The following is an 11504-nucleotide window of genomic DNA, read 5'->3' on the forward strand; positions in this document are numbered from 1 at the left end:
CATTTGTACAAAAATATTTACAGCAGAACTTTTTGTTGTACCAAAGAATTGAAAACAATGTGCATTGTCTATCAACTGGAAAAAGGATAAAGGAATTATGGTATATGAATGTAATAGAATATTACTGTGCCATAAAAATAATGAAAGGAATAAATGCAGAGAAACCTGAGAAGACTTGTATGAACTGATGCGTAGTCAGATAAGAACTAAGAGAAGAGTTTATGCAGTGACTACAGCAATGTGAAAGAAAACAAATTTTAAAGATTTAAGAATTCTGATCATTACAATGACTAATTCCAGAGGTGATAGACTAGAGATGTAGACTGAGACATACATTTTCAGATACGGTCAATGAATACATTTGTATTACTTGAATATGCTTATTACAGGGGAGGATTTTTGTTTGTGCAGATGGGGAAAGAGGAGAAGTAATGATAATATTAATAAAAAAAGAAAGTAAGAAAACAAAAGCATATTAATAAAACATTTTAAAATGGACAGAAGAGACCAGAAGCTTCAAAGGAAGATACAGATAAGCAGAACAGATTTAGAAATACTATGTTAAATTTGATACTTTATTTACAAAATTTTTATATTTAATTTTTTCCAAATTATATGTAATAAGAATTTGTAACATTAATTTTTAAAAATTTTGAGTTCCAAATTCTCTCCTTCCCTCTCCTTTCCCTCACCTTGAGAAGGCAAGAAATTTGATATAGTTATATACATAGTCATGCAAAACATATTTGCATATTAGCCTTGTTGTGAAAGAAAACACAGACAAAAAAAACAATAAGAAAAATAAAGTTTAAAAAGTGTGCTTCAATCTATATTCAGACTCCATCAGTTCTTTCTCTGGAGGTGGATAGCATTTTTCATCATAAGTCCTTTGGTTGATAAAGACTTTTTTAAAAAATACTGTATGCAATAGAGACCCACTGTTTCATATACCATCCTCTTTTTCTTCTAGTGATCCTGTTTGTTGATGTTTGATAAGTTTATAAAATTAAAAAAAAGAAAATATAAACAATTCCATCAGTAGTAACAATAACATTGTCTGAAACTACAAGTTCAGGGGTTAAGAGTGAGGGAAGAGAGACAGCTTATGACAAGTTTTTCACATGTACATACGTAGCTCTTAAGCACTGGGGTAGAGTTGTTGTTCAGTTATTTTTCAGTTGTGTGACTCTTCATGACCCCATTTGGGGTTTTCTTGACAAAGATACTGATGTGGTTTGCCATTTCATTCTCTAGCTCCTTTTACAGATGAGAAAACTGAGGCAAGCAGGGTTAAGTGACTTGCCCAGGGTTACATAGCTAGTAAGTGTCTGAAGCCAGATTTTAACCCAGGAAGATGAGTCTTCCTGACTCCAGGCCTGGCATACTGTGCCACCTAGCTGCCCTCTGGAGTAAAGATTTATGTCTAATTCATGAGAGAGATTTTGCATTTTAATTACTTTTCTGAGATAATTTTCATTCATACCTACCAGATTGTCATTGAACCTAGGGAAAGGGTAACATGCCAATAGCATGCTGAAGGAGAGGGTTTGGGTGTGTTCCTAAAAGCACCTGGAAGGTATTGTTCATAGCTTTCATCGCAGATACCCACCCCTCGCTTCATGTTGGGCTAAGTTCATGAAATTGCTCCATGTGGGTTAGCACAAGCCTGCCACACTATTGTGATTCCATGGTATTGGCTTTTCATACTTCAGTATTCAAAATTCAACAGATTTAAGAGATCTGTGATTTCTTCATTATACAAACTTCACTAACATAGATCACAATTCTGTCATGTCTTAGTGGAGAGTTTCACAAAGGTTTAAAAAAATTCGGCACATAGGGGCCAACCTTCAGATAATAAATCCCTCCATTTCTCCAGTTTAGCTAAACTGGTTCTCAGATAACAGAACTAGTCTGTTCCTGGGTCTCTACATAAAGCCTTTTAGTTTGGTAGGACTTTTCTTTCAGAGCTTACATTCCATAGAGATAACCTTTGATAACCCAGAGTCACTTCCATTCCACAATGAGTAGGAGTTCAGTGGAGAATCAGTTCATCATAAAATGGGAGAATTTTAGAGCTGGAAAGGATCTGTCCCCTATCGCATCTTATGCCTCCATATACATATCTTCATTCAAACCATTCCATTCACTAACTTGTTGGTATCAACTTCCACTCAACCTTTACCTCCACCTGTTAAAAATCACTTCCATATTTTAAAATAAATCAGTCTCAGATACATGTTCTCTAGGAAATTTCCATTGATCTAGCTCCAAGAAGAGATGTATCATTCCTTGGATCTCTCATAGTAATTCTTATCTCTTCTATGCACCTGTCATTATTGTACTGTGGTTATTTTGTGTGTATATGTTGTTTTCCCTGCTGGACTATACAATCCTTGATGACAGGGAAGGTATTATTCAGCACTTAGCACCTCAACATGTATATGGTAGGCCCCTCAAAAATCTGGGTGCTAATAATTACTTTGAATGATTATTGAAGCAGCTACTCTGATTCCTTCACTTGCAGATGAGAAAAATGAGAAGTTAAGTGACTTCCTCAAGATCACATGAAGCACTAATAGTAGAGTAGCAATAGAACCCAGGGTGCTAATTAATTAGAAAAGAAAGAAGAAATATAAACTCTGTTTGGCATTTAAAACCCTTCACAGACTGACCTCAAGCTTCCTGTTTTAGCCTTCTTATTCCCACACTCTATGGTGCAGGCAAACTGGCAGTCTTGCTCTTCCTCAAACATGACACTCCATCTCCTGTCCTCTGCACTGGCTGTCCCTCATGGCAGGAAACTAGGAATGCCAAGAGGCAGAGGAGAGGAAAGGATTTTTTTTTTAAACAACGGTGCTTTGGGGAGAGTCTCTTTAGGGAGGGGAAATTCTGCCATAGGACAGGGTGCCCTTAATTTTATGGCTCTAGATAAAGAAAAGGAATAAGCCAGGAGTCTTAAGTCCTTCTTTTCTTTTTGCAGATGCTGGCATCTGTGCTGTTACAGTGGCTGCAGATGCTTTGATGCCTTCTTCATTGAATTCCAGAGAAAATGAGTGAAAAGTCCTTGACAGGTACAAACTTTTGAGTGTTGATAATCTAGAAAAGTCAGCTTTGTGCTCAGGAAAGACATAGGGCATTCCCAACGTGCAGAGAATATGAATCATGTCATAAGACACTCCCATCTCGATTTTGGAGAGTGACAATTGCTTGTTAAGAATTTTCAGCAAGGTCATTGCTTCTAAGTATGAATAGTATGGTTTTACAGATGAGAAAAATAAAATGCATGTATGTATGAATGAATGTGTGTGTATGTGTGTGTGTGTGTGTGTGTGTGTGTATGTGTGATGAAATGGTAGTCTTCTTTAGTGCGGAGTGGGGAGGGAGGAAGACAGTTTGGAATATAAAATGTAACAAAAAATAAATTAAATTAATTTTTTTAAGAGAAGGTCATTGCTTCTGGTTTTGTCTAGGTTATAAATCTTTCATAGGGTAAGCCCTTTTTCCATCTTTTCACCATAAGCATCAGGAAATGCAAAGATCATTTTCAATTCCATACCATTGTATGCACTTACACTAACATTGACACTGAGCTCTTTTATATAGAATCCCAGAAATAGCTCTTTCTTCATCATAATTTGCATCACTTTGTACAGTTATAACCAAACTAATTATATTGAAATACAGCATTGACTCAGCTCAAAGCACAACCTCTTAAATGAAGACTTTCCTAATTTCCCCAGCTCCTCGTATCTTCTCTCACCAAATTACCCTCTATTTGTTATATCTTCTCCTCTGTATTTAGGTGCATGTGTTTCTCCCAATAGAATATAAGTTCTTTGAGGGCAAGGACTGTTTTCATTTTTTTCCTTGTATCCTATTATGTAGCTAGTTCTGGTCTGGCACACAGTAGGCATTTAATAAAAACTTGATTATTTTCTTTGGGATTAAACCCAAACTCCTTTGTTTGACATTTAAAGTCCTTTACAACCTGGCTCCAGCCCACCTTTCTAGGTGTATTACACATCACTCCGCTTCATGTACTTTATAATCCAGCCAAACTGACCTCCTTGCTCTTCCCTGAACTCAGTGTCCTACCTTCCACCTTCATGTCTTAGCATAGGCTGTCCCTTGTGCCTATAATTCGTTCCCTCACTTGCTTTCTTCAAAACTCAGCTCAAGCTCTGTCTCCTCTTTTCTGATTTTCCAGTGCCTTCCCTTCCCCCAAATCACCTTGTGTTTATTTTGTGTAGATTTTGTACACACTTATATTTATACATCGTGTTTTCCCCAACAGACTATGAGTTCCTTGAGGGCAAGGACTATTTTTTTTGCCTTTCTTTGTATCCTTAGCACTTAGTACAGTAGGCATGTAGTAGGAGTGTGATAAATGTTTATCGATTGACTGACTGGGTTTATTTCATTTCTATCTTATCCCCAGTACATAGTCCAGCTCATGATACAAAGCAGGGATTTATTGCATGATTGATTTCATAGGGAATCTCTTGAGACTTGTCAAAGCTGATAACTGAATTCTCCTAGCATTTCCCAGAGACATATAGGCAAAAGGAACCTAGAAAATATTGTCAAGTATAATTGAATTGGGGGCTTAAAAAGAGATGATTTTAGGGACACAGATTATATCTTTTCATCACTACTGACAATTAGAAGTTAGGAATTCCGAAGAAAAATGTGGGTTTGAAAAATTACTAATGGTTAGAGTATTGTCTGAGAATAGCATGTAGATTTGAGAACTATTACTTAAAAGGCACAAATGATGGACATTTGGCGAGGAATGGAGTGTACCTAATGAGGACCCATTAAAACATACTTGTCCAGAGTTTTGCAAGTTTGATCAAGGGGATTTAAACTAAAGGCAGGGGAAGAGAATAATGAGAGACAGAATAGAAGAGTGGATGGATTGCTGGACAGTCATTCTGAATCTTGCCTTGATACTTACTAGATTATCATGAGCAATTTATATGACCTTTCAAAGCCTCTTCCCTAAGATGAGAATAAAAATACGTGCCTCCTAGGGTGGTATGATCATTCTCTGCAAACCTCAAAGTGCTATATAATGTTATGATTATTAATTAATCATCACCAGGCATATATTAAGTGCCTCCTATGTGCCAGGGATGGTGCATAGTACTAGAGATCTAAATATGAAGAATGAAACAGCTCCTCTCAGGTTATGATATATGTCATGATCATTCTTATTATTTGACATGCCTGGGATTAAAGAAAGTAGCAAGGACAATATTGGAAGAAGAGTGACATGAGATGGAACCATTAATTCATAGAAAGAGCACTAGAAATAAAAATCATGGCCTTATCTGCCTGTGTACAAATATTCAAAGTATGGCTACTGAAGAAGGTGAATTAGAACTTCTAGTACAAGAGTTCTCATCCTTTTGTGTCTGTCACAACACCCCTTTGGCAGTCTAATGAAGTCCATGGACACCTTTTCAGAATGTTTTTAAATAAATGAAGGAAATGCTAAATTTCAGTGGAAGATTAGTGAAATAAAGATGTATTTTTTTCCTATCCAAGTTCATGGACCCTATTAAGTCAAGAACCTCTGCTCTAATTCAAGAGGGCAAATTTGCCCTTCTAGGTATGTGGTGGGACTTCTGAGATGTGGTGGGACAGACTTAGTGTTGAAATTGATTCAGTAGGATGAGGATAGGAAAAAGGGGGCATCACACCATTATTGTACATTAAAATATGTGAGTAAATTTCGGAACTTGATGGGGATAAACATGATGCAGAGCATCTAGTGGAGGATCAATGAATTAAAAGCAAGCAATACAGACCCACTGGGGCAGGACGAAAAATCAGATGAAAACCTAGGGAAACATTACAAATTTGGCATGGAGGCCTGTATGCTATGATGAGGGACTTTATTTGGATATCTGTTGGAGTTCTCTCTGGACAAAGCCCAAAATTAGAGACATTAGTAACATCTTAATGATACTTATCCTTCTAAAAGTATATTTGAGACAAGGAAAAATATAGTTGTGGACCCAGCTCTCATCAACAGAGAGGGTCGACATCCTGAAACAGAAATGGGGAATCTTGGGGGCAAGTGACACTTCATCATAGAATTTAGAATTTATAGACAAGCAGCAGAAATCCTGGCATCATCTGACACGCATTCCAGATTTGGTGAGAGCAGATTTCATTAGGTTCAGAAAGAAGATTGGTAGAATCCAATGGCCTAATATTCTGCAGAACATTCTATAGTGACACTGTATAAATAAGGCATTATTATACCTAGAATGAAGCATAACATATAGTATTTACTCAAAAATGTTTGAATTGAATGGAACACATATCTTAAAGCTAAGTGTAATAGAAGTATACTGTGCCTCCTAGCCTTTCACAAATATACATAACAACTTAAAGACTTGCCAGTATTTTCCCCAAGGTATCAAGTTTTTATTTATTAGAATCCTATATTTACCACTCAGCATTTAGTTCATTCACATCATTGACTTAAATGAATTTAAATTGGGCTTTGAGGCATAAACATTTAAACAAATTCTTTATTAATTGATCAATAAGTTAATTTTTTTTTCCCTCCAGAACAAAGGCATTTTCATTTTCTTGTCTCTTACTTAGGCCCCTAGATCAGAAAGCTGTCAGGATTTGAAGAACATTGTAAGAATCTGAAATCAAGCCATATTTCTTTTATACCATTAATAAGATTATTACCAGAGTACTTATCTACTTAAGTTTCTAAAATCTTATTATCTTCCACTTGTAAGAAGACTAATCACTTGAAAAGGGTGAGATAGAATTCATAATATTATAGGAGTATAGGATTTAGAGCTGGGGGGGCAAGGAGGGGCAGGTTAGGGAGGACTTTAGATACCACCTGGTCAAGTCCTTTGCTTTATAGATGAAGACATGGAAGCTTAGAAAAGCTAACCAATTTGTCCAAGGCTGCACAGGCAGTAAGCATTAGAAGCAGGATTTGAGCCAGAGAGAGCTTATCTTTATAATTATGCTTTATTTCTTAAAGAATACTGCTTCCATTTTCAAGGTTACTATCCCCACCCTCCCCCCTTCTGATCACAGTTCTAAGCATTTTACACTTTCAGTGGCATTACAAAGTGCTCCTCTATCCACTTTACATTTACTTTCCCATAGGTAAATAATTTGCACTCTCTGCCCTGGCAAGCATTCTGTTACTCACTTTGTATATATATGCCAGCTGAGTCCACACACCCTAAGTGTGTAGGAAGCCTTCCTAGATTCACCCTAGCCCAGGGTCATCTCTCCTTCCTCTGAACCCCTATATCATTTATTTGGATGCCTTCGGATATTTCTGTTATTGAATATTAGCTTCTGAACTGATTTAACATTTACCATGTTTATGTCCTGTTTCTCTAACTGGAGAAGTAGCATAGAATAATAGAGAGCTGGAAACTAGGACGACATGGGTTCCATTCATGTCTCAAATAAATATTGGCTCACTTATTGCTACTACTAATTTCACTACCAAAAAAAAATACATTACTACTAACAAAAACTGACATTTATATAGGGATTTAAGGTTTTCAAAACCCTTTAATATGTTATCTCATTTGATTCTCACAATGACCTAACGAGACAGATGTTGTTATTATCCCCATTTTACAGATGGGAAAATTGATGTTGAAAGGTTAAGTGATTTGCTCAGGGTTATGTTACTAATAAGTTTCTGAGGTAGGGTTTGAACTCAAGCCAGTAAATCTATCCATAAATACTTACTACATGGCTATTATGTTCCAGCATCTGGGGAAACAAAGAGAGATAAAAGAAAGTATCTGCTACCAAGGGGTTCACAATTTAATTAATGGGGAAGACACCTTGCAAACAACTGTGTGCAAACAAGCTATCATACAGGTTAAGTCAGAAATAATCCATGGAGGAAGGCCCTAGAAGTCAGAGGGGCTGGGAAAGGCTTCAGGTGGAAGGTGCGATTTTAGCTGGGACCTGAAGAAAGCCAGGGCAGCCTGGAGGCAGAGATTAGGAGGGAGAAGTTCCGGGCATAGGAAATGGCAAGAGGAAATTCCAGATATGGGGAACAGCCTGAGGGGAAAAAAAAGGAAGGAGAAGGAGAGTCTTTTTCCAAGGAACGGCCAGGAGGCTGGTGTCACTGCACTGAAAAGTGCATGGCAGTGTGGCAAATTTTCCTGAGACTCCAGGTTCAGTGTTTAATTCATTGAACTTCCTTCAGTCCTTTGGTTTCCTAGAATTTTAAGACTATTAGCTTCAGTGTGGGGCAGTTGTGTCTGACTCTTCATGACTTTGTGGACCATACTATCCATGGGGTTTTCTTGGTAAAGATTCTGGAGTGGTTTGCCATTTCCTTCTCCAGTTGATTAGGGCAAACAGAGGTTAAGTGACTTGCCCCAGGTCACACAGCTAGTAAAAGTCTGAGGTCACATTTGAACTCAGGTCTTCCTAACTCCTAGCCCAGTACCCTATCCACTGCACCACCTAGCTTCCCCTAGCTGCAGTGAAGGTACCAAATTGTATTAGTCAAAGTGGTTGACTCATTGGGAAGTCCCCTAAACTAATGAAATCAGAAGTCCAGTCGCTATCCCGATCCCACTAATTTCAATGTGACATTTATAATGGCAGGCACTGTCTAATACACCTGTGTCTTTATAGGCCTCCCTGCACCTGATATGACTAGAATATTGTAGGAAGGTGCTCAATAATCATTTGTTCATAGGATTTAGGGGTGGAAAGAACTTGAGAAATGCTCAAATCCTACTTCGTGATTGTTTAAATGAAGCTGGCTGGACAAAATGACCTTCCCCAGATCACACAGGAAGTGGCAAAGCTATAATTCAGCTTCCTAGGTCTTCTGGGGCCAAAGCCAGGACCTTTTCCTTTAAGTCACACTTTCTCATACGGAGTGCGGTAATTAATATAGGCTAAGTGTTATCTGTAGTAAGAATAAAATTTGTAAAATCACCTTTTATTCAAATCCTGCCCCTAACCCCTACTAGTTATGTGACCATGGGCAAGTCACTCAGCCTTGGTGAGCCTCAGTTTTCTTATCTGTGAAGTGGGATAATACCTGTGGTGCCTCAGAGTTATTTGAGGGTCAAATGAGATACTGCAGGTAAGGCACTTTGTACAATGTGTTATAGAAATCTCAGCTACTATTTAGCTAAATAACCCAAATATCAGCTGTCCTGAGCTGATAGAACCCTAGAATCTCAAAGCTGGAAGGAACCAGAGAATTTAATCATCCAAAACATCTGCCAGAAGTGGAGCTCCCTTTATACCCAACAGCTAGTACATAGCCTTGGCTTCTCCCGGCAGGGCAAATAAAATAACACTACATCATAAGACTTTTTCATCTCCATAAAATCTTTTTTTTTTTAAATGAGGCAATTGGGGTTAAGTGACTTACCCAAGGTCACACAGCTATTAAGTGTCAAGTGCCTGTTCTGAGACAGGTTTTGAACTCAGGTCCTCCTGACTCCAGGGCTGGTGCTCTATCCACTGTGCCACCTAGCTGCTCCAATATTGTTTTCTCTATTTTTTTTTGTTTTTGTTTTTTTAGGCAATTGGGGTTAAGTGACTTGCCCAGGGTCACAGCTATTAAGTGTCAAGTGTTTGGTCTGAGGCTGGATTTGAACTCAGGTGCTCCTATAATGTCAGAGTTGGTGCTCTATCCACTGCACTACCTAGCTAAGCTGCCTCTCCATAAAAATCTTTGAGAATGCTCCAATTGAGGACATCCTTGGCAAAAACACGGGAAAGGGCAGACTTACTTTAGTAGGCCAGGTCTGAATGGTCACATGGGTTCCTGGAATGGAAATGTCAAAAATCTAGTATTCTACTCTAAAAGTTTTTTTTTAAAGCCTTTGACCTAGAAGAACAATATTCAGCCTTGTAGACTCTCCTCAGAGGTGCCTCACTTTTACATTAAAATTATACAGGATCCCATGACAAATGTAACTGCAGAGATCATTTTGCTTAGTGACCAATTGAGCACTGACATCAGAGGATTATAGTTTCAGAGCTGAAAGGGACCTTCCTTCCTTCTTTCCTTCCTTCCCTGGAGATTCTATCACATAGACAGGATGAGGCAGAGGTAGGTCCCCTGACTCCAAACCCTGTCCTCTTTCCACTGCTCCACGCTGCCTCTCACATCAAGAAATCCACAGGTAAAGAAACAGATGTTCATTAAAGGTGGGCACTGGTGTCATAGAAAATGTCCTCAATGAGGCCCAAAGAAGTCTTTCCTCTTGGTGGTGAAGTTCTCTAAATGCTATTTTCAGATGAAATCATAATTCCATCAAACCTTGGAAAATTGCAATGCTTCTTCAATGAAATGCATAGTATCATGAAGAAGATGGGTTTAACCATCCACACTGGGAAAACGAAGCAGTTGATAAATATATACAGTTGATGATGATGACATTCAGCTGCATGGATAATCTATCAATATATATATTTTCAACAATCCCAGTAGATGATTGAGCTAGATCTGGAACTGGGTAGGAAATAAGAATGGATAGCATTTGGGAAACGATATTTTTTTTAACAATCTGGAAGTTGTTCTCTACAAAAAACAAACAAACAAAAAACCAAAATCCCAAACCCAAAAACCCAACATCTTTTTCCCATCAAATTCTCCCAGTCATGCTATATGTGACTAAAATATCATGGAGCATCATGCTCTTAAGAGTTAAAATGGTACATGGCTACTCCATACCCAAAGTACATCAAAGGAACTAAGACGTATGGGAAAACATAAATAAGAAAGGCATAGGATGAGGATTGGAAGAGTTGTAGCCTGTCGTTGGAGGGAATACTCAGAACAGAGTAAGTCATAGATCTTTCAAAATGCCATTCAGAAGTATATTTTAAAGCTTTAGGGGATTATTTAAATAATATTCTTTATGCCTGGTCTGAATCTAGTAAGAAGGTTCAAAAACCATGGCAGAATGTGTACACTTACTGATATGCAGACCTTCCACTGCCAAGGGCTCAGGTATACCCTTAAAAATTTCAGCTCGGGGCAGCTAGGTTGTGTGGTGCATAGAGCACCAGCCCTGGATTCAGGAGGACCTGAGTTCAAATCCTGCCTCAGACACATAACACGTACTAGCTGTGTGACCCTGGGCAAGTCACTTAACCCTATTGCCTGATCAAAAAAAAAAATTCAGCTCATTTCTTCCCTGAGCCCACAGAGGCTGAATTGTCAGCTTCTTCCTTTGCCGTATAGCTTGTGGCTGAGGTGCTCAGGGGAGTAACTTTGTGTCCTGCCCTTTATCTGCAGTCTCCCCCTCCAAAGGACCTATGATCTTCTATCACCTTTCCATTGGCTTATTCCTTCCCCTCCCTGGGCTTCATTGTGTGGGACAGAAGGGGAACTTCCCAATACTGAAGATTATACTCTTCCCACTTTAGCATCAGGATATAAACCAACACTTTAGGCCGTCTTCTGGTCGCTGGTGCTAGAGATAAAGTCATTAGCAAAACTACTT

Source organism: Phascolarctos cinereus, unplaced genomic scaffold (assembly GCF_003287225.1).
Source record: "Phascolarctos cinereus isolate Bilbo 61053 unplaced genomic scaffold, phaCin_HiC Scaffold_9;HRSCAF=440, whole genome shotgun sequence".
Taxonomy (NCBI): domain Eukaryota; kingdom Metazoa; phylum Chordata; class Mammalia; order Diprotodontia; family Phascolarctidae; genus Phascolarctos; species Phascolarctos cinereus.